We start from the raw sequence: 25203 nt of genomic DNA on the forward strand, positions 1-25203 counted from the left end.
ATTTTGCTCTGTCTGTTCAAGAAGCTTAGAAAAAAGAAATCAGAACTATCTGTGGTTATGACAATATGTAGCACATTTCAGGAAGTACAAAGGGAATTATTCTCATTACATTTGCTACTTCTTTTTTTTTTTAAGATTTTATTTATTTATTTGACAGCGAGAGAGAGAATACAAGCAGGGGGAATGGGAGAGGGAGAAGCAGGCTTCCTGCTGAGCAGGGAGCCCGATGTGGGGCTCGATCCCCGGACCCTGGGATCATGACCTCAGCCAAAGGCAAATGCTTTGCTTAACGACTGAGCCACCCAGGCGCCTGACTTCTCTTCAGGAATCCTTCCTCTTAAACATTTCTGAAGATAGTTTCCCAAACTCCTTTTTAATAGGATTTTTTTCCCTACTAAAAGATTTCTAGATTGCTCTGTTTTTGGAAAAAAACAAAAAATCTTAACGGGGGGAAGGGAGGGCAATTTTCTGATTTTCCTGCCTGAAGAACAGATGACTTACCCTTCAAATGACTCCTGTGATTAGGGAAAATAAATGAGTATAATGCACCAGGCTTTCAAATACTCCATTTTCCTGTCATTATGGCATGCTAAGCTTAACATTTCTAATTATATACAGCTATAATTTTTATCCAAGACTCTTGTCCTTTAGTGAAAGAATCTAGCTTTCTTAATCTTAGCTAGTGACAAAAAAATAAATTTTCCTAATCTAATTCTAAATTAGATTAATTGAAAACCCACTGAATTATACTGAATAAAAGATTACATTCATCTAACTTATCACTGGATGAAACAATTTTTTTCATGTGGACTCTGATTATTTATCTAATTATAAATTTTCTTTATGCGTGTACACCTCAAGTTTAGAATTCTTACCTCCTTTTTGAAAATCATTTTTACTCAACTTTATCTTCTCTGATTAAATGTTATATACTAAGCTAACCCAGTTTTGACATGAATAACTTTTAGTATCATTTATTTGTAAATAATTAATTTTTTTTGAAATGGATGAAATTCAATATGTCCCGACAACCTTGCTATCAACTTACAATTAAAACAATCCTCATACCAAATTCCATCATACATACAGACATTTATTAAGTAAATACATATTAAGAAGCACAGCCTATTTCATAAAACCTATATTCTAAATTGAAGAAATCCCATCTCCTTGCTGTTTTGGCTATCTGAACACAATTTTTATGAAATTATTGATAGACACATGCCTGACAATATTCAAGAAGGGCGATTCGCTGATTTTGATTACTGGGAAATGGCAAGCTGAAATTCTCCAATTTAATTTCTATATGCAGAATTCTTTATGGATAAAATTTTACCTTTCTTCCTACTTCTTAGGTTCTTCTTAGATTCCTATGCTTGTTCATATAAGGTTGGGATTTGTCCATAAAATATTTTAGCCATTTTACATTTATTAACTACTATAAAATTAATCAGAGAAAGAGAGCCATTTTGTAACACCTATTGGGCTAATTTTAGATTGACTAATTTGACCAGCTGATCAGCTCTGAAGTGGGACAAATAACTGGCCTTAAAGTGTCCCTTACATCAACCCACTTTTTTATATTACACTGTCCTGGTTGATTTGTTTTAAATTAAATTCTGGATTTCATAACATTTAGTTCACATATTTTCTTCTCTGGGAAGGAACCCTCCTCTATAGTGAAACAGTGAAGAAAATCAGGTATTTATTATTTTACATTACTTTATTTTCCACTGTAAGTGTTATTATGTGATTATATAGTTAGGGCCTCTTCATCTATAACTATTAAAAATTTATTACAATAGATTTTCCAAGAGCCTATGCTTGAATGTTGGATAGCAATATTGCAGCTGTATGAGGAAGAGAAAGTGGTTAGTCAGCTATTAATTGTCTGTAAAAGACCTTCAAAGGCTCACTGGTTTTACTACCAGATTGGGACTGGTAAAGGAGAAACTGACATGAACTAAATCGGTTAGAGATCCTGAGCAGGGATATGGTAGACTGCTTGCTCAGATATGTAGCTGGACCTAAGTCTAAAAACACATCCTGAGATGACACAAAAAATAAATATTTGAAATCTACAAGAACAGGCATTGTCAAAGAGGAAGAAGAATCTCTTAAACATAAGGAATCAAGCCAGAATGCCCAGGTCAGTCTTGGACACGATAACAAGGACTAAGTACTTAGAAACCTATCAGACTTGAAGAGTGTGTAGAGGTAGCAGGAAATCAAGGATCTCCATGCATGAAAAATGGTACAAATTCATTCAGACAAGCAGGTGGTTCTTCAGCTGTCTTTATCCTGATTACTGCCAGCACAATGTTTTCGCTCTCTGATCTTAAAGTTTCCTCAAATGGCCTCTAAGAGACAGCAAAATAGAATTAACAGCAAGATGCAAATCCTGTTTCCTGAAAATGTGATTCTTCCATGCATTCTCTTTAATCTCTTGATACCTCTCTATTGGGTAAAGGCTGCTTTTAGTATTTAGACTCCAGCGCAACTGACCTCAACAACCTTGGTTGTTTGCACCTACCAAAATTTTCAGTAGCAGTCTAGGAATATCCCTAATTGATGCTTATTCTTTTTTTCTTGACTGGAAATTAGACAGAAGTCATAAAATCATTTAAATATATAGGCACTCAACGATGTAGGGGTGAGAGATTTTTGTTTCCTTGCTTATAAGGAAGTAACAAAAATAATTTTTTTTATGTAAGACTATTAAAATTGAGAAAATGATCTATTTATTGATCCTCTTTTGTAGCCAATTCTATTCAATTCTATTGGACAGTTTGAATATCCACTAGTGCCTACTATGTTAATCTCCAAAGTACAATGATAAGTAATGTGCAGTCCTAGACTTTGAAAATTTTACTTCACCTACCAAACAGATTTTTGGCAATATAACAGATTCATACTTTTACAAACAAATTATTTAATGAATTCTAGGTAGTTTGATTTTTATTAAAGTAATTGTAACAAAAATGGCTATCATGTTTAATGAATGATCATGTTATTATTATTGTGTGCCTACACAGTGCTTAAAAAATAAATCAATTCTTGCAATTATCTTATACAGTAGATACTACTAATATTACATTTTACATGTTCAGAGAGGTTAAAGTAACTTTCTTCTGGTCACACAACCAGTAGTAGATAGGAGAAATTAACTGGATGTTGTACCCACCCATCTTATCTGATTCTAAATTAATCCTACTACCATTGACTAAATTTTTTTTTCTATTTTTCTGACAAGTACATATTAAATATGTATTATCTGCAGACACAGCTCAAGGAACTTGTAATACATCTGTGAGCAAAGACAGACAGAAAGTACTGCCTTTCTAGAGCGTATTTACAGGGATCATGATATTAAACAAGAAACAAAACTAAAAATAAATAATGGCATGTTACCTTAGGTGATGATAAGTACAATGAAAAATAGTGCAGCCAGACTTGTGAAATTAGGAAGAGGGAGATTATAGTTTTAAACAGAGTAGTCATATCAGACTTCTTTGAGGGGAGGACCCTTAAGCAGAGACTTGAAGGATGTGTGCAATAAAGATATAGATATCTAGGGGAAAAAATGTTCCAGGCAAAGGGAATAATCAGCACAAAGTCTCCAAGTTGGGGAATTTTTCTGGAGTATTTGAGGAATTACAAAAAAAAAAAAAAATCGGCACGGATCCAGTACTGTGAGAGAGATAGCAGTGGGAAAAGCAAAATAGACAAAGGGAGACAAATAATGTGAGGCTTTCAGGGCTTGGTGTGGTTTTACTAGTTTTCCCAAAGAGCAACAGGGATATATGAAAGCATTTTGAGAGTGAGAATGACATGATCTGTCTGATCAATCTGAAAAACATGTTGAGAAAATACTTGAAGGGGTATGTATGTGGTAGGGATGAAACCATAGAGACAAGTTAGGAGGTTCCCGCAGAATCTAGGTAAAAGGCCATGATGGGTAGCAACAGGATAGTTAGGGAGAAACTGTCTGATTCAGAATTTATTTGAAATTAGAGCCAACAGGAAAATTGGGCAGGTTAGTTTTGAGACAAAGAGAGAAATTAACATTAACTCCAAGTTTTAGTCCACAACAACCAGAAATACTAAGTTACCATCAACTGAGAAGGATGGTAAAAATGTGGCTGGAATATCTTTTTGTCTTTTATTTGGGGATGGAGGGTGTGAAAACCAAAGATTCAATTTTAAATATATTTAAGTTTTAGAAGTGGAAATATCAAGTAGGCTTCTGTATATATATATATATTTGGAAAGAAAGTTCTAAGGTTGAAGATGTATATTTGAGAATTAACACATAGATTTATTTACATCATAGAATTTAAAATCCTACAATTGGATGATATCAGAGAAAGTGAGTATAGATAGATAAGACGGTTCCGAACTGAGCTGCGGTCATTACGAAGTTGGGAGAGAAGAGGAACCATCATGAAGACTTAGCAATAGCAACAAGTGGGCAACAAGATGAAAATCAAACAACGATGACAACAGGGATGAGAGTGGAAGACTGAATGGCATAGGTTCAAAATAAAATTGGAGGGAGAAGAAAAGAGTCTGCAAATATAAACACACCCTTCAAACTGTTTTACTGTAAAGGGAACCAAGGAAATGGTGTATTAGGTGTCTGGGGAAGTGGGGTCAGGTTAAGTTTGTTTCTAATTGGAGAAGTAACAACCTTTTGTATAAAGAAAGAAATAATTTAGTAGAGAAGGAAAATGTGATGATATAAGTCAGATGGAAAGGAATTGCTAGAGCAATATTCTTGAGTAAGTGTGATCAAGATGAAAAATATAAGAAATATAAGCTATTGATAGGAATATGAGCAACTAATCTATAGCAAAAGACAGAGGGTGGGAGTGTGTCTGCGGTTAGATGTTTTTGGAGAAACCTGTGGAAGTTCTCTTCTGATTACTTAATTTTGTGAAGAACGTTAAGGTCGAAAATAGGGTAGGAAGTGTTGAAGACGGGAACAGGTGTCAGAGATATCTAGGAGAGTAAGTCAGTGATTGGATTAGGGGAATATAGAATGACTACAGGACAGCTATTAAAATCCTTTGAGGTTTATAATCAGGAATTTAAAGTAGACAGAATTTTGTGGCTGTATATTTTCCCACAGCCACATTCAGCTGCATGGGTACAAAGAATGAGGTAGGCAGAGGGTTGGATTTAAAACGGGTTGTCATTTTGTTAAGTGAGTATGATGAAGAATGAGAGAGGCAGGGAAGCTGAGGTGTTAAGTTTTATAGTGATTGATCATTGTATTTAAACTGGTTAAGGACAGAAGAAAGAACATCAATGAGCTGAGTGACAGCAAAAAGCCTGTAGAAGCACATTAATGGTATCCTGGTAGAGGAAGCTCACAGGAATCAAAGGAGGCAGCGATCAGAGAGAGGGCTGCAGAGAACAGAGGCAGTGGAGGGCTGAATTTTTGAGAGTGACAAAGATGACAGTAGCTGTGAGTGGCAGAAGTAGGAAAAAGGTGAAGATGGAGAAGAGTTCAATAAACGGAGTTCTAGAAGAATCATCCAGGTATATTGAAGTCACTGATATTTTTAGGGAGAAATGTTCGAGAATAATCTGAAAGTCAAATAAGGTACATGGAGCTATGTATCCCACACTGGTCATTAAATTCGTAATTATATAGTTTGCTTAAAAGCGAGGTATACCGTTTTACATGGTGTCCCTATAACAGTGTAAAATTACAAAGGAAAGTATTCATACATTTCATGCACAGAGGTTTATCTCGTATTTTTAAAATGTGTAATTCCATGCCTGCTACATTTTTCAACCATCTTCAATATTATATTCAACTATACTTTCCTGAACCTTCAGCTTTTTTATAGTTCAAATGATTTCCACATCATTTAATACTTTTCTGTGAATGACTCTGCTTTTCTAATCTGTTTAGTTAAAAACTGTTGCTGTTTATCCATTTCAGTTCTCAGGTGCTTGGTTTCTTGCTTCTACAGCTGCTTTTGCTTGCCTCACCTCTCCAATGCTGTCAGCAAGAGAGCAAGGCTAAAATGGAAAACACAGAGTTCACATTCACACTCCTTTTCCCTGAATCCTGGCGTTTTTCCAGCCACCTACTCCCTTGTTGCAGTTCACAGTAATTTAATCTCACTCTACACAAAGAAAGTAAATTTTCCAGTTTAATTTAGAGTATATAAGATTAGAAATAAGAAGCACTATACAATTAAAAAGAGGAAAAAAACCCTCAGCCAATCCAGTAAAAGAAACTGACATCTCAGAGGGCAAATAAGAAACTCACATCTTGTCCCATAGTGTTCTGTTTCATTCCACAATGAGGCCCTACAGTAGATTTCACTTCTCTATTGGGATAAGTTTTCCATTCCAGAAGAACAAATATATATGATATGTGGTTGACAAGCTTCCCAATAACCCATAGCTATTTATTGCCAAGAATTCCATGCAAAGCAGACTAATACTATCAGAGCTTAAGATCCCATGTACTACAAGATTGATGAGCTTTTTTGGAGAGCTTCCTAAAAATTAGTGATGTGATGTTTAATATATGCAAGCAATTTCTATTCCTGGTGAGTTCCCCAATTACCTGGCTTGATCATTCTGCATTCTAAAACACATAGCAAATCCTCAAGAGTAATCCATAATAAATTCCTTAGCTCAAATCAATAAAATATATTTAAAAATATTCTGCTCTCTTTCATTTCTTAATTTTCCATAGTTTAGAGCTGTACAGTTCTATATTTGTATACAAAATAATACCACTCTCTTCATGGCTTTTGCCCCAAAACACCTCTCTGTACTTCTCTTTCACATCATTTCTAACAGAGCTCTTTATCATCCTTTCCTGTTTAGTTTTCTTAGTGAGTCAAAATCCGAACCTTTAAATGAGTTCTTACACCTCTGCCCTTAGAAAACTTGATTTTGACTATAACACCACAGCTAATTTTATATTTTCTGATTTAGTTGTTCTCCTTTCCTCAGAAAATTACCTAAAATTATAACATGAATTTTAGTTTTGCATGTTTAAGTGGAGAAGAAGGCTCATGGGTGCAAATAGTACAGTCACACTTTCCTTGCGTAATTTCTCAAAAGCTACCCTTAGAATTTGGATGCAATGCTAAATATCCTCTTCCTGAATTCATAGCTTTGACAGAGAAGACTCCTTTGTACTTTGAACAAAGGAGAGAAAGCCAATAAAATAAAATTAGAAATACTTATTACCATGGACACATGTACATCCATATTCTACATACATCGATATCTCTTCTTGTGAGGTCAGATCCTGGTTCCACCCCAAGGGGTTTAACCCATTGCTTCTCCTATGCCAAGTATGTACAAAGAAGAAAGGTATCAATTTTTTAGTTTTCATCTTGCTTATTTAACTATAGTTATTTGATGTACTATATGTTGGCTAACTGAATATATATATATTTCCATATGTTAAAATAAATAAATAAATCTCACCCCCACCAGGATTTACTCCTCCATATAGTTAGAAAAGCAGATAACTAAAGAATTACCTATTATGAGATCAGTTGATAAAAATATCTTTTGAGGATCACGAGTAGCAAAGCCCTGTGAGCTACTGTGGGAAGGGAAGCTCTCTCTGGGCTGGAACCCCTTGACTGTGGTGGAGAAGACAGGCTGTTCATCCTCTATTTTAAACTTGACTCAGGCTGAAAGAAGCTAGAGCTAAAATCTTCCTCCATATTTCCATTTTTCTTAGATGAAGAATCAGTAGTGTTCCAACTTTATTCTTTTTTCTTTACAAATATTTTGGATATGTGGGCAAAGGTTAAGTTTATATCTGCTGGAGATGAAGGGGCTATATATGTTATTCTTAAGGTGTTAACTACTCTTAGGATTGAAAATCACTTTGGATCTCTACAATTAAGTATACTTCAGCCAACAATCTTTTTTTTTTAATTTGAGGCTGTACATAGTTTTAAAATATAAGCTCCATCTTTTAATTTTTTTAGATTTTATTTATTTGAGAGAGAGAGAGAGACAGAACGGGAGGAGGGGGAAGGGACAGAGGGAGAAGCAGATTCCCCACTGAGCAGGAAGCCTGACACAGGGCTTGATCCCAGGATCCTGGGATTATGACCTGAGCTGAAGGCAGACGCTTAAATGACAGAGCCACCCAGGTGGCTCTATATGCTCTTTCTTATAAATATATCTATCTCTCATACTGATGATTGAATTCTAGTTCTTTTTTCATAACTCTATAGGTATTTAAGAGGTAAAAACAAACTGTTCTCTATATTTGCTTGTGAATAGGAAACATTTATGGACCACATTCATTTGGAGGCATTAAATAATGGTTATTTTATATTGTTTTAATATCTGAATAGTAGTTTAATTTTTAAAGGAATTGAATTTGTGTGAATTCCCAATAATGAAAATGTTGCTTGGTGGATGTATCTACTGTTGTATAACAAATAACCCCACAATTCAGCAGCTTAAACAAAACATTGATTTTGTCTCAGTTTCTGAGCATCGGGAATGTGGAAATAGCTGAAGTATGCCTCAGGGTTTCTCATGAGATTTTAGTCAGACTATACACCAGTCAGTGCTGCAGTCATCCCAAGGCTGGTCTGAGATTGTAGAATTTGTAAGCTCCCTTACATGTCTGTGGGCAAGGCAACATGTTCCTTCGTGGCTATTCACCAGAGAGTTTAGTTTTTCCCCCCTGTGAGGGTCTCATTAAGGCTTTTTACAACATGGCAGCTTACTTCCTCCAGAAGGAAGAAAGAAAAGGTGTGGTGGGGAGGGGGAGAGGAGACCCTAAGTTGGAGACCATAGACTTTTATAACCTAAATTCAAAAGTAATATGCTATCATGGAAGTATATACTATATATGCAGTAGTACAAAGCATACACTATTGAACACGCAGATCAACCTGAATACAATGTGAAAGGAAATTATACAAGAATATAAATAGCAAACAGTGGGGATCCTGGGCCATCTTGAAGGCTGGCTAGTATAGTTAGATATACAACCAAATCTGTTTTATTTACTTTTGAAACTAGAGAATTTATACTTATGACAAAAAGTAGCAAAATAAAACTCTGTGTATGCATAATTAAACTATAAATGGAATTAGGATCACTTGGAAAATTAAAACATGTTTACTTGTAATAAGTGCATTTATTAGGCATGCAAATTTTAAACAATGGGATACAAAAGGTAACTGATAACTTCACAATTTTAAATTACTTGTCTGAAATCATTAAAATAGAGTTATATGAAGTTCAGATCAGGTACGTCGATTCTAGATAACTCAAACCTTTTCTATTAAGGGCAAATGACAAATTTCAGATTACTATGAATTCTAGCATTTACACTCTCTGTTACAAAATTAATAAGTTGCAATGAGGTTATAAATATACAACCTTATACACAGATGTCTGAAAAAGACAAAAGATGATGAAAATAAAAGAATACCATTCTGTTATTTCATTCTAAATATAAAAAGGGGGAAAATTACATAATGTTGGAAAAATATGAATGGTAAAAGTTTGCATACTATTTATATTTGATGAACCCATTATAGGAAAACACTTTACTTTTTGAAGAACACAATACAAAAATCATAAATTGAATATTTAAAAATTGAATTTATTTTTCCTGCTTATTTTAACTCTGATGAAAAAAAATTAGATCATTTTAATGGAAAAGAGATTGAAATACTGATTTTTTTCCACTGTAATCTTTGCAAGATTTTAATCTCTGTTTTATTTTCACTCCTTTGCTAAACACATATTTTCTAACCAATAGTTTTCTAGGAGGCAATCTTCATTTCACTACTTCCCCTGTGTGCTGGCCTGAGGCTGAGGAAATCTACATCTCCCCATTTCTTCAGAGGATAGGAGTAAAAGAAGGATTTTAGGAACAAGATGAACTTTGATGTTCCTCAATCTATCCTAGTGTCTCCCACCAGAACCCTCTACTCTCTACTGCTGATTTCATATAGATAAATATAATAAAGACTTAAGTTTTTAATTAGCTTTTACCCTCTCATAACTCAGTGTGCATAGTAGGATACACATAAGAGACTCAATTCAATCATATTTCATGACTACATATAGACATAAATCAGGTATATAAAGTTCAGTGTCATGGCTATCTAATAAATTGCTTAGTTTATGATTAAGTAATGACATTCTTTTTCCCTAACGATGTTTTTTCACTAATAACTAGATAACGTTCCTGCAATAATTTCTCTTTTCAATTAGCCTAGAATACTTTTATTTTGTTTGTTTTTAAAGATTTTATTTATTTGAGAGAGAGAATGAGATAGAGAGAGGGAGCATGAGAGCGGAGAGGGTCAGAGGGAGAAGCAGACTCCCGCTGAGCAGGAAGCCCGATGCGGGACTCGATTCGGGGACTCCAGGATTATGACCTGAGCTGAAGGCAGTTGCTCAACCAACTGAACCACCCAGGCGCCCCTAGAATACTTTTTTAATATAATTTTGACCCTCAATCTGAGGCATATTTTAGTTGTATTTCTGAATCATTTTGCTTTACTAATTAAACAACAAAAACAAAAAACTAACCTGAAATGTGTTTTGAAAAGCAAAATTTTTTAAAATATTATTTCTGTATTCATGATTAGCTTGAAGTAATCCTGACTATATCACTTTGAATTTCTTTTTACCATGCTTTTTTTTTTGCCTCAGTCTTAACTTTTCTTTCTTTTATGGTATTGATTACGTGTTTGTCTTTTTGGCTTCCCTCCTGGTTTGGATATATACATTTTTTTGTATTTCTAAGTGATCATTCTTAAATTTTTAACATGTACATTTGATTCAACACAAATAAACAAAATTAATATTTTATCCTCCTCCCTGCACAAATACCTTAGAATTCTTTAACCTTATATTGTTGTCCATTATTAAGTTCCAACTTTAAAAAATGTTCTCAAATTTGTCACTATTACACAGTTAATATTTATTTATAATAGATATTTAACATTACTTTTTTCAACATTGCTGTTCATATTTCTGACTTCAAATTTTCTTTTTCTGAGGTTTATATTTAATTCTCTCTGCAATGCCCTATAAGCAGTAAACTCTTCTGTTTGTTTCCAAACATATTTTAAATTTTTCATGACATTTCATAATATTTAGCTGAGTGCATAATTTTCAGTTTACAATATCACATCAGCAGTTTCATGACTAGGATCCATTTTCTCCTTCAGGCTCTACTGTGGGTGATAAAAGAGACTAGTCTAATTTTCAATACTTTTGTATATATTTTGCCTCTGTTTTTAATATTTTTCTTTGCCTCTGGTGTCGTACACTTTAAATACAATATCTAAGAGAAGATGTGACTTTGTTTTACTGATTAAAGACATCTTAATTTATCTCTGTCGACTGAATTGAAGATAATTTCTTCAAGTCTATTTCCAGGTCACCAATTTGCTTTTCAGATGTTTATTTTACCAATTAAGTTTTTAATTCCAATAGCTATATATTTTTTTCACATTTAGATAGTCTGCTTCCTTTTAAAATTTCTTTCTTATTCTTTTTCTATGACATGCCTTTATTTGATGATCTCTTAAATAATTTGAAACCTACACAATTTATAAATATATTCAGATTACTTTATAGTTTTGGAGGCACCATCACTTGTGTTTCCTCTATCTCTTTACTTTATCACTGTTATTGTTTCTTATGTGATGTAACTTTTTGTTGTGAACACGTCTTCAAATAAATTTCTCCACCCCAGGAAGCTTTCCAACAAAAGGACCACATCATCTAAGTTTGCATTTCCTCACTGTGGACAGCACACATCCAATGCAAGAATGTAAAAATCTGGGCCCCTCACCCCACCCTGCATGCTGTATCAATGTAATGGTAAAAAATTTTCACAAGCAGTAAAAAGAATGGGGTATTGCTGGAAGGCAATATGCTGATGGGAACAATTTCTGAGGCATTTGAGAGTTTAGAGAGAAGTAAATTTAAATTTAAATTCTGTAAAATCATATGACTCTCACTGAGTGCCATCAATAAAATAAAGACATCAAGGAGTGAGATAATTACACAAGAATAAGGCAAAATGTGGATATCCAACAGCCTCATTGGTAGGAAAAGACTTTCATCTCTGTAGCTGGAAGTCAGGAAAATCAGGAACTAGACTTATTTAGGCCCCACACAGTGTGAAATTCTAAACCCTTGGGTGTTGGTTTTGCCATAATTAGTGACCTGATTGAGAAAGAATGGATTCTCAGATTTGGGATGGAGACACAACGGTTGATGTGCTCAAGAACTTGAAAACTCAGATCTTCAAAACTTTCTGGGGTAGCACAATTAACAAATTTGTTCCTAATAAAATTAGCACTCCATTCTTGCTTAAAGACAATGCAGAGGCTTCTGTCTTGCAAGACAAGTGTAACTCCTTTTTGGATTTACAGCCACCTTCAATACTGGCCAGACCTATAACTAAGGTTAAATCACAGTGTAATGAAGCCAGGGATGTGTTGGCCTATAAAATGAGGAAGGTCACTATAAACTGAAGGAGCTGTAGGATTTGGCCAATGTGTACTGGTAGGAGCTGGGTGAGTATGAATGGGACAAGATCTTGAGAGCTAGAATATGAGGGGGTGAAATATAAATTTGGATAAGAGAGTTTATTGAAATGCAATTACTCTCTCTTAATATAGCATTTAACATTCTATACGTTGTGAGGAGATATATAATTAGGTAGGCTAATTTGATGCTTTGAAAGCTTGGAAAAAGCAATGGCTTTCCCAACACTAAGTAAAAATGCAAGGGAAATGGTGGAGGTAAGAATAAAATGGTTCAGAGAAGTGACAAGTTGGGATGGATATACTACGAAGGTCAGAAAAGCCACTAGCAATCTATGTTCTCTAGGAAGGGCTGAAAGACACTATTTATGAAAGCAATAAAGAATATGCTATTGAGAGGGTCACCAGCAATTTTATTGCTCAATAATGAATGTCTTTTGTGTTCCATGGCCTAAAAGACATGAACGTGCTACAGATACTCATTCCCTGATAGTAAGAGGAGGTGATAAGATCCCAACACACTAGAAACCAGGTGGTGATATATAATTAATAAGAACAGCAAGGTCAGAGTGGCAGCCAGTGGAGACAGATGTGTGGAGAGATATGAAGATGTTTACTGAAATCAAAATGTCATAGAGACAGCCAGCGATGCTATTTCTCAATCTATATAATCAAAATAATAAATTATGGATGATCAGGAGGTGGAGGGCAGCTGGTGCAATAAGAAATAATTATTCTTTCTCAGATTCTGGCCTAGAGCCAGTTTTCAAAACTGGTATAGCACTGACTGATGGAAAGGCCAAGTTAGCAAGGGGAAGGAAACTGTAATATCACAACAAGTACATACAGTTATGATCTATCCACCCTCCCACAAAGAGACCTATGGCTGTTCTCTTGGATAAAAATATACTAGAGAAATGGAAACACACAGATATTTCAAGAACCGTTGGGAAACACAGACCTATGGCACGCCTCTTACAGTGGAAGAGGTGATAAATTGAATCCAGCCTTGTTATAAGTACCTATGTTTCCACTGAGTCCATGGACCCATTTGACTATTTAATTTATTTGCTTAAATAGCTATTTTACTAGACTATGTAATTGGAGTGGATATACACAGTCACTGACAGAAGTCTACATGCGTTCCTTGGCCTTGGGTAACAGCTATCATACAGAAGAGTCCAAGCAGAGGCATCTAGATCTGCCCAGCTAAGAAAGTCAACATTAGAAAAAAATCTTATCCTAAGGCTGCAATTAATAACACATTGAAATATCTACAAAATGCAGGGATAGTGACCCTCATTACATCCCCATTTAATTCATCATTTACCAAAGAATCTCTCTGGCACTCTTAAAGCATCAGATGGATTCTGGAGGATTATATTGTATTACTACAAACTTTGCAGAAGGGCAACATATGTTTCAGGTCTCTCATAAATGCCACTATTTAAAAGGAAGAAAATTACTAATAGGGGTCTATAGGGTCTAGAGTCCAGATACTTACACTTGAAATATTGTTTTTACCAAATGACATGGAGAGTTTGCCTTTTGACTTGAGCTCAGAGCAGGAAATGCCTCTGCAGCAAGCTCATGCCATGATGCAAGCAGTCAATTGCTTAGGCCTTATGATACAGGAAACTATATAGTATTAAATACATATGTGATGACAAGGGATGTCATCCTTTAGTGGAATTTAAGACGATCTCCAATAGAAGAATAACAACACAGACCACTAGGATGCTGGAAATAATTCATATAATCTACAATAGAGAATTATATTCTATTGTTAAAAATACCTGCCAGCCTTTAAAAAAAAAAGGGGGGGGGATGCCTGGGTGGCTCAGTCGGTTAAGTGTCTGCATTGGGTTCAGGTCATAATCCCAGTATCCTGGGATCGAGTCCCACATCGGGTTCCCTGATCAGAGGGGAGTCTGCTTCTCCCTCTCCCTCTGCCTCTCCCCCTGCTTGTGCGTGCCTCTCTCTATCTGACAAATAAATAAATAAAATCTTTAAAAAAATTACCTGCCAGAAGGTATTAGAAACAGAGTAGAAACAGAGTAGATGACCATTAGATACCACATGACTACATTGCCAGAAGCAACCATCATGAGATGAGATCTCCCAGACAATTCAAATCATTAGTTTAGACAGGTACAGAAGTAATATAACATAAAAAGTAATATATCCAGTTGTAGGCAAAACCAGTATGAGAGGACAAATATTCTGCAGAAGCAGGTGGCCCAGATCCCATGTTGTCACTACTTTTGCACCACTGCCTCTCCCTCAGGGTAAATATATATCAATATGTGAGTATATCATCATAGGAACCACTGGCCATAGAATTTGCCACAGTACTCAGAATCCAGATAAATAAAATGTCTATTAAAGATAATACTAAAATGTCTTCTTGGAAAGGATACCTGGGAGAATGGAACACTGTTTTTCAGGAGGTAGTATACAGTCTAAATCAATCATAATTTTGCAGTGCTGTATCCTCTGAGGTAAAGTATATGTATGAGCACCTAAGGCTCAACTTGGAGTGAATTTGCTTATTATCATTTTTAGTTACCCACTTGGGAATTTATGTTTCATATCCCCAAAATCTAAGGTATGCTCATCTAGAGGTCTTGGTTCCAAGAAGGAAAAGATTTTTACCAGGAAATACAGCAAGAGACTCACTGAACTTCAAGCCCTATCTTCTTCCTGGTTACTCTGGTTCCTTGTGCCATGTGACAATCGTGGAAGAAAAGAAGTGACATTTGGGTATGAGTAATTGACCATGAAAATCAGGAGATGAAGCTGAGAATAGTTTCACGGAAGAATTCATTTGACATCTCTTGGCATTTTTGTTTCTATTTTTGATGTTAGGTGGACAAATGCAGTAGACAGATTGAGAATTATATAGTATAAAGGAATTTAGGGATGAGTGTTTGGGTCACCCTAGCACATTAACTACCAAGACATTCAGAAGAGCTACTTAAAAGTGAAAAGAATCTGGAAGGGTAGTAGAGGAGGGGATGACAAATATCAGTTGTGGTCCAGAGATCAGCTATTGTATAAAAAGCTATTGGAGCTATAGTTATTTTCCTCTTTCCCCTTGAATGCTTTTCCAGAAAAAAAGCAAACATTCTGCAAGGTTCCAAATGGGATTAACCTTTCATATAAAGCCCATAGATCAGACCAGCATAAGGACTGTGGTGAACACTGTGAAGTGCTATACAAATTCTCCCACATTACTTTCAAGACTAAGGCAAGTATTCTTTGAGCAGCCAAGAGAATTTCTGTTTACCACTCACAGCCTAGTTCTTTCCCTCTGCTAAAACTATCTACCTGTCAAAAGGTTATGCCTTTTTTCTGTTCAATATGGGGATACCGTTGTCCACTACCGAGGACAATTATGAAGGGCCTTCAGAGTGCAGGGCCTTATTTCTCTCCATGTCTTTGCTCACTCTATTTTATGTGTTCCTGAAAACACTCCCCCATATACTCTTTCCACATACTGATCTCAGAGTCTGATTCTTGGGAAGTCAATTTTAAAACAGGGTGAAATTTTTACTTGCGTTTACTACCCCATGTGGAACATGCAAAAAAAAAAATCAAACTTAAAATGTGCCCCACATGCATTTTTAATTTATCTATCACTAAAGTCCTATTCCCCCACATTGAGAGCTTTACAACAAAGCAAACTTACTTACTGCTTTTCTGGTTCATTGGATTGACATTTTCTAGGCCATCAAGACCTTGTTTGAATGGGCCGACTTTCAAAGCTTCCAGCTTCCTTCTCAAAGTCAGTTGGATCTGAGATCGTATTGTTCATTCCTAAGTAAGCTTTCAAACTTTTTTTTTTCCCCCTCAAGACTGAAGGATTTGAAACCAGTTCCTAGACCTCTGGATTACTTTGGTAATATCTCAAAGTTCTGGTTATGGATGTGGTTTTTAAATACTAAGGTTGTTTCTGGAGACCTGTAGATTTCCGTTTCATGTTATGAAACTGGATATTAAGAAATGTTTTTTATATTGTTATATTATATCCAGATATGTATTATTGATGAGAGAAGTAACCTATATCTACTCAGTTGGCTATGTAGCTAGAATCAGAACACTCTCATATTCAGTATTTGGCATATAGAAGTTCATAGATTAATATTTATTGAACATAAAATATCTTGGGAAACATTTTTATATAAGGGAAATGTCATCACTTTGACCTATTTCCCCAATGGAACATTTTGCAAGAGAATCTGGTATTTAAAAACACACATCTATATGTGAATGTATGTCTTGTCTGTTCTGGCTGCTGAATCAGAGTACTATAGACTGGGTGGCTTATAAACAACAGGAATTTATATCTCACAATTTTAGAGGTTGAGAAGTCCAAGATCAGGGTGCATGCAGATTTGGTGTCTCATGAACACTCCACCTTCATGACCTAATCATCTCCCAAACTCCCACCTCCAAATATAACATTGGGGTTTAGGCTTCAACATGTGAATTTTGGAATAGCACACATATGCAGTCTACAGCAATGTTTGTAGTATATTCTTAACAAAATATTTGGATTTTTCTTTTCCTTTGGTCTATAATGTCACTACAGTTTCTTCAACATGGTGGTACCAATTTTAATGTCATTAAATTCTCTAATCCATTTAGGGTTGTAAATTACAAAAATAGAAGATAGACTGTATACTTTTTTGCATAAAGTATACAAAAAGCACTGGACATTATGATATACTACACAGCAATCTTTTAATGTGTTTATAAGAAAGGAAAAACAAAAGTTGGTAGGCTTTAGAATCAGAAAACCTAAATCCAAAACCTGACAATCTCTCTTAATTAGTCCACTGATCTCGAGAACATTATCAAACTTAGATTAGCATATTTTATTTTCCCTCATCTGAGAAATGGAGGCAGTAACTTAAGTTGTCACAGAGTCATAAAGAACCAATTAATTTGAAGATTGTGAAATTATAAAGCAATATCTGAAATTTAATCATCATCACCATCATCCTATTGGTTATTATAAAACAAAGTATAATTTCTGATATGGACAAGTGATAAATTAAATTAACTAAAAAATGTATGCAACTATAACTTTGAAAGTTGAAATGGAATTTTTATCCACAAATGGGAAAGTGTTGAAGAAATTAATTGAAATACAACCTATTAATCATTTATATAGGTTAATAACATAATAATAAGTAAATCCTGGTACTCTGTTTATCCTATTCTATAGAAATGCTGTGCCTAGATCTATGGCTTAAATACTTAAATTATTAATAATTGTGGCATTTAAGTACAGTATTGTTTATGGAAGAAATAATGACTATAATAACTAGAAAATTAACAATTATAAAAATTAAATATAAGCATATGTCATTAATAACAGCTATAATAAGGCCTTCTTCTCCAACCAAACCCTTCCCAAAAATAAAAGATTTCAATTAGCATTAATCGCACCTCGGATAAACCTCATTGGCTACAATACTGCCACTAGGCAAAGCTCCAAAAATAAAAGTTAAACAGTTTGAAAATACATTGAATGAGAGTAGATTTAGTTATAAACTTAAACTTTAATACCACTGTATTGGAATGGAATTACCTTACAAACAGAATAGATTTCCCCCCGCCATGAAATTTGATCATAACCTTTTGTGATGAGCTATTTCTGAGGCTAATTTAATATGATAACATTAAATATGGAATTCCTACTATTTACACTCCTAACTTAATTGTATGCTCACCAAGAAATCTTCAAATATGAAGTCTGTCATTTTCTACTCAGTACCTACAGGAAGAGATGTGCATTGGATTCCCTTCCCTATTTTATTTCTCACTGAAAGCAAATTGTATTGTTATTCTGGTTTATTACATCAAACCTGATCAATCTGCAACTATCTCAGATAAAGAGGGCCCCTCAATGCTCACAGATTAGCCTGCCTTAGTCTGATATGAATTCTGGACTTAGACTAAAGGATTAAGTTAAGGCATTCAGCGGAGACCTTTCTGGGCAGCCAGGCAATCATCCTCATGTGTGACTGCGTCACTGCCTACTCCATGACTCCCTTGGATGTTCTCCAAGTAGATTTTATGATTCATATCTAATCAATACTGATAAACTACTATAGAATATTTCTCTATTGCAAAGTGATTCCAATCAGAGGCTCTCACTCAGACTGCTTATTACTTACTTAGCCTTACCATGTTAGAAACTGGGCGATTTGGGACATATTTCTGTATGTTTTTATTATTATTAATTATTATTATTATTTTTAAATATCTTTCCCATAGTGTAATGGGAAAACTAAATTGAGTTAATAGAGGTGAGGCACTTAGAATAAGAAGTCATACTGTAAAAGGAATTCACTGCACTTCAAGCATGGGAAGATGCAGAGTAAGCTTCATTGTTATCATCAGCATGATCATCACCAGCAACATTTTATGATGATGATGATAATTATCATTATTATTAGTAAAGCATAAGGATTTATATAAAATAATATTTTTCTTAGGAACAGTTAACTATTAGTTTATTAAGAGAAAAAAGTGAATATGAGAATACACAAAGTATTGTGAAATACAAGTGGTAGCACCAACTTCAGAGTTCTTGTGAATATTAAATAGAATGTGTAAAATTCCTGACAGGGCACCTGTAAAATTCCTGACAGTTGGTTAAGTGACTGCCTTCGGCTCAAGTCATGATCCTGGAGTCCCAGGATCGAGTCCCACATCGGGCACCCTGCTCAGCAGGGAGTCTGCTTCTCCCTCTGACCCTCTTCCCTCTCGTGCTCTCTATCTCTCATTCTCTCTCTCAAATAAATAAATAAAATCTTTAAAAAAAAATTCCTGACAAATGGTAGTTATTTAGAAGCAGTTGTTATAACCAATGTGTCTAGCTTTACTATTAGGTCACCAAAAAAATCACACCAAAAAATTTAAGTTTTAGAATCACAGCCAAAAATTGCTATCGTCTTGAGCATCTCTTTCCCATAATATGTCCAAATCCTTGGAAGCTATCCTTCACTTTAACAGCAGCCTTAGAAAAGGAGAACAGAAAATGTTCAACAGCAGAGCCCTTTCTCTGCTGTGGCAGCTATACTCTTTGATTTCACTCTGTGAAAATAGGCACACTCCTTTGCCTTCCCTGTGATCAGCTGTAATGACAAAGAATTGCTGCCATTCCAACAGCACACTTTTATACTCAGTCCTTTAGCAGTTAGTAAGAGAAATGAGGTATTGATACTCTGCTCCAAACTAGGGTTTCTCAACCTCAGCACTACTGATATTTTGACAGGATAAGTCTTTGTTCTAGAAGTCTGTACTGTCAATCATAGGATGTTTAGCAGTAGTATATCTGGCCTCCACGCACTAGATGCCAGTAGCAACCTCTCCCCTTTAAGGATGACAAGCAAAATGTCTTCAGACTTTGTCATCTGTCTTCTAGGGCACAGAATTGTCCTTGGTCAAAAGGCACTATTAGAGACGTGTCTTATAAACTTTTAACATGCCTATAAACTTTTAAGTTGCTACTTTTCTCATTACCAAAGAAAACTGTTGTATTCCTCTTTTACCTGGCATTTTGATATGTTACTATCATTACAGGGTTTTGGATCATTTGAAAAGTTAGTAATTCAGATTAAGTGTACAGGAAATGTATTTGAAGAAAGTGGCACTTGTTTGGATTTTGTGAGATAGAGAGTAGGTGGGATAAGAGCAGGGTTTTAGCCTGAAGGAAGAGAGTGAGCAGAGACTTGGATCTGTGATCCGTTTCTATGTTGTTTGGGTGGATTACCAGTAAATATGCATGATCAATGCTAGAAAGTGTGGGGCCTATAGAGGCACATGAATTTATTATTAAATTTCAGAATAGGACAGAGTAAGGCAACTCTCTTTATTCATCTGAATGTGTTCTATAGAACCAAGATGTGAAGGTTACTAAAAGTAAGTTAGTGACTCTTCTCCTAGGCAAAGGTTAATTTTGATGTGTTAATAGAGTTAACCTAGATTGGTACATTAGGAATGCTTGATTCCCTCTATCCCTTATTAGACAAATCAGTTAAACATCCAATAACACAGATTTACTATAAAGGTTATATTCTAATATTCACAACCATTTACTGTGCACTTGCTATATTCCAAGAAAGTACTACTTTGTTGTGCCAAGTGTTTACTAACATGTGTTGTGTTACTTTGTCTTTATCACAATGTGACATGTGGTAAACACTCTCACATCTATTTACAAATAAGAAATGTGAAGCTCAAGGGGCTCCTGTGTGGCTCAGTTAAACATCTGCCTTTGACTCAGGTCATGATCCTGGGGTCCTGGGAGATCGAGCCCTACATCGAGTTCCCTGCTCAGCGGGGAGTCTGCTGCTCCCTCTCTCTGCTCTTGCCCCCCAACTCATGCTCTCTCTCTCTCTCAAACAAATAAATAAGATCTTTTAAAAAAAATATGAAGCTCAGATAGTTTGGATTTCAGATCTTTCTGAGGAATTTTTTTTTGTTGTTTTCCTTCGCAACTGAATGAAATGTAATAAACACACCCAAACATTAAATTTTGGGATATAAGCTTCCAGTGGCATTTAATAAGAATGTTTAATTTTATAGTATGTCAATTCAATTCCAATAACTTTGCACTTATATTATAACTCTAAGTAGTCAGAATTTGTTATGTAAAGTTAAATTGTCTTATCACCACATTCCACTTCTGTAGGCCTTTATAATATTGAACAATCAAGATTTCTGATTTCTCTTTTTTCCCTCCACTGCTTGCTCACCCTCTCCTCCATTTAATTAGCAAATTAAAGATCTCAATAGATTCTGAATCTCAGTGTTTTGTAATCTAATATAAAAGTTAACAAAATCTTAGCTGTCAGGTACATTTGAAGAATGCAAATTGATTTTAAAATGTATAAATCTATTCATGAGTGAAATTAATATTCAAGCATCAACAAGTTATAGTCTAAGTTCAGATTTAAAATATTCTGACTCCAGGATTTGTAAAAATTAAAAAGCACACATTGCTTTAAAATGTCAAGAGAATTCAAATTGAGAGTAGGATATTAGACTTATGATAAATCTGAACTTTCATATATAGGAATTACAAAAACAGGGGGAGAGGTTCAAGATGGCCACACCAGAGGATCATAAACTCACTCACACCCATGGATACAATGAATATACAACTATATGTGGAATAATTTCCTCTGAAAAGGACCAGAAAACTAGAAAAACAGAGCCTTCACAGCAAAAGATATAAAGGATAGTATCAACATGGGTAGAGGAGGCAGAGACATTGTCTCACCAAAAAACACTACACCCCAGGTGTAGTGATACATAATTGAGAGGAATCTCAAAGCATGGAATATTTCCTGAGCAGTGGGGGTTTGCGCTCCATGTCAGGCATCCCAACCCTTAGATCCTGCATGAAAGAGATAAGCTCCCTAAACAGCAGGCTTTGAAAAGCAACAGGGTTCCAGGAAAACTATAGAACTATAGGGAAGAGAGAATCTGTTCTTAAAGAGCTTGTACACAGACTCATTCACCTAGGGACTGACCAAAACACCAATTTGAAAAGTATCTAGACCATATGTGAAGAACTTAAGATTTTATTAATCTTAGTGCCTGCTGAAGAGTCAGAAAACCATTTGGGATTTTTTTTTTTTTCAGAGATGGAAACATGGGCAGGCACCATATTGGCAAACTTGTCCTAGCTTGCTAAGGTTGGTGTCAGCATATGCCATTTTGGAACTATCCTTATAACTTCCTAGAGCCAGTGGCACACCCAGCTGAGAATGAGATTTGTTCCGCAGGTGGAAGGATGGTTAAATATCTACAAACCAATCAATGTGATATACCACATTAACAAAATGAAAGATTACAATCACAATCACCTAAATAGGTGCAGAGAAAAGCATTTCACAAAATTCAATATTCATTTATGATAAAAATTCAAAGAGTGTAGATGGAAGATATTTAAACATGATAAAAGCTATATATGATAAATCCGTGGTTAATATCATACTCAAGGGTGAAAAACTAGAAGACTTTCCCCTAAGATCAGGAATAAGACTAAGATACATAGTCTCACTATTTTTACTGAACATAGTATTGAAAGATGTAGCTGCAGTAATCAGACAAAAAAATAAAAAAGCATCCAAATTGGAAAAAAAATAAAATAAAACTGTTCTTATTTGTGGATGACATGATACTTCAAAGAAAACCCAAAGACTCCATCAAAAAATGTTAGAAAGAATTAATTCAGTAAAATAGCAGAATACAAAATCAATATACATAAATCTGTGATGTTTCTATACACTAATAAAAAATTATTAGAAAGAGAATTTAAAAAACAATCCCATTTACAATTGTTCCAAAAATAAGAAAATACCTAGAGATAAATTTAACCAAGGAGGAAAAAGACCTACATGCACAGAAAAGCATAAAATAGTGATGAAAGAAATTAAAGACAAAGTAAATAGGAAAATATCATATGCTCAAAGACTGGAAGAATTAATATTGTTAAAATGTCCATATCAGCCAAATAAATCTATAGATTCAAATTAATCCATATCAAAATCCCATTGCCCAATTTCACAGAACTGTAACAAATAACTCTAAAATTTGCACGGAACCACAAAAGATTTCAAAAAGTCAAAAACAATCTTGAGAAAGAAAAAAGCTAGAGATATCATGCTCCCTGATTTCAAACTATATTACAAAGCTATAGTAATCAAACAGTATGGTATTGGCATAAAAACCATACACAGATCAACAGAACTAGAGAGTCCAGAATTAAACCCACACACATATGGACAATTAATTTTTGACAAAAGTGCCAATAATATGGTGAAAGGATAGCCTCTTCGATAAGTGGTGTTGAAAAAACTGGATAGCCACATGCAAAATAATGACACTAGGCCACTATCTTTCACCATAAATAAAAATTAACTCACAACCAAACCTGAATGTAAGACCATAAAATTCCTAAAAGAAAACATAGGCAATAAAATCCTCAACATTGGCCTTAGCAGATATCTTTGAGGCTCTGGCTTCATAGGCAAAGTAAACAAAAGCAAAAATAAGCAAATGGGATGACATCAAACTACAAAGCTTCTGCACAGTGAAAGAAACCATCATCAAAATGGAAAGACAACCTACTAAATGGGAGGATATTTTTACAAATCATATATCTTCTAAGAGATTAATATCCAAAATATATAAAGAATTCATAAAACTCAATTAAAGAAAACAACCTGATTAAAAATCGGCAGAAGATCTGAATAGAAATATACACAAAGAGGACATACAGATTGCCAATAATAACATGAAAATATATTCAACATCACTAATTATTAGGGACATACAAATCTAAACTACAATGATATATCACCTCATTAGAATGCTTATTATCAAAAAAATAAGAAATAACAAGTGTTGGGACTTCTGGGGAAGATGGCAGAGTAGGACCCTAAGCTCACCTCATCCCATGACTACAACTAGGTAGCACTCACATCAGTGTAAACAACCCAAAAAATGCCCCCCAAAACTGGCAGAACAAACTCCACAACTAAATGTAAAGAGGCCACATCAAAGAAGGTAGGAAGCGTGGAGACATGATGAGAAGTTAAATAGACATGCAGGCCATTCATAGGAAGGAGCCATGGTCACAGAGAGGGCAGAGAAACAGGCCGTCACACCAGGGGGCACACACAGGGACAATCCATAGCTTTTGGCTTTGAAAACCAGAAAGGCTGAATTTTGTGAGTTCTTAGAACCAGTGGGACTTAAAGCCTTGAATTTTAAAAATCAGCAGAATCAGCTCTGAGAGACACGAGGGCAGTAAAAAGCTGCATCCTGTCCTTAAAGAGACAGTCCAAAAAACAGCCTGCAAAGATATAGTTTAGAAGTAGCAATTTGAAAAACTCCTGGGGCATACAGAAGGAGAATTATTTACTCATTTAAGAGCGTGTCCTACTGGGACCGATTTCACTGGGACACTCCTCCAGGGACAAAGGAACTGGCAAGTGCCATTTCCCTTCCTCAATCCCCAGCATAAACACAGGGCCACCTTCAGGAACCAGCATGGTGCCAGCATTTACTACATAACTTGCTTACACCATGCCCAAGCCCCACGAGCTGGACCTGCCTCAGTCCTAATGCTGTGGGTGCCCTTCCCCAGAAGACCAGTGTAAATCTTGCCAACACTCTGTCTCCCAACTGCACACTTCGTGGGGCCTTGGTCCTTGCGGCAGTTGTGGCCAGTCACCTCCCATGGACACCTTGTTAAAAGCGCGCACCCTGCCCATGACTTCCAAGAGCAGAAGACAGCTGACTTTTCTAACAGAGAGAAACAGATACAGAAAGTAAGACAAAATGATGGGACGGAGAAATATGTACCAAATGGAAGAAGAAAACAAAACTGCAGCAAGAAACCTAAGTGAAATGAATATAGGAAATAAGATCATAAAGATACTCAATGGACCTGAGAAAAGAATGGAGAACATCAGTGAGAGCCTTAACAAAGAGAAAACATACAAAGAACCAATCTCCAGAGATGAAGAATTCAATAACTGAAATTAAAAATATATTGGATGGGAAAAAGCAATAGAGGAAGAATGAATTACTGACCTGGAAGCCAGAGTAATGAAAAGTAATCAAACAGAACAGA

General features: G+C 35.2%; 1 pseudogene; it reads right to left on the reverse strand.

Annotated features, from left to right (window-relative positions):
• Positions 1-17959: 17959 nt before the first annotated feature.
• LOC114211561 (U4 spliceosomal RNA) lies at positions 17960-18038 on the reverse strand (annotated as a pseudogene).
• Between the last annotated feature and the right edge of the window lie 7165 nt (positions 18039-25203).

This window comes from Eumetopias jubatus, unplaced genomic scaffold (genome assembly GCF_037043125.1).
Source record: "Eumetopias jubatus isolate StellerSeaLion01/CBP00866 unplaced genomic scaffold, mEumJub1_p1.0 scaffold_3, whole genome shotgun sequence".
Taxonomy (NCBI): domain Eukaryota; kingdom Metazoa; phylum Chordata; class Mammalia; order Carnivora; family Otariidae; genus Eumetopias; species Eumetopias jubatus.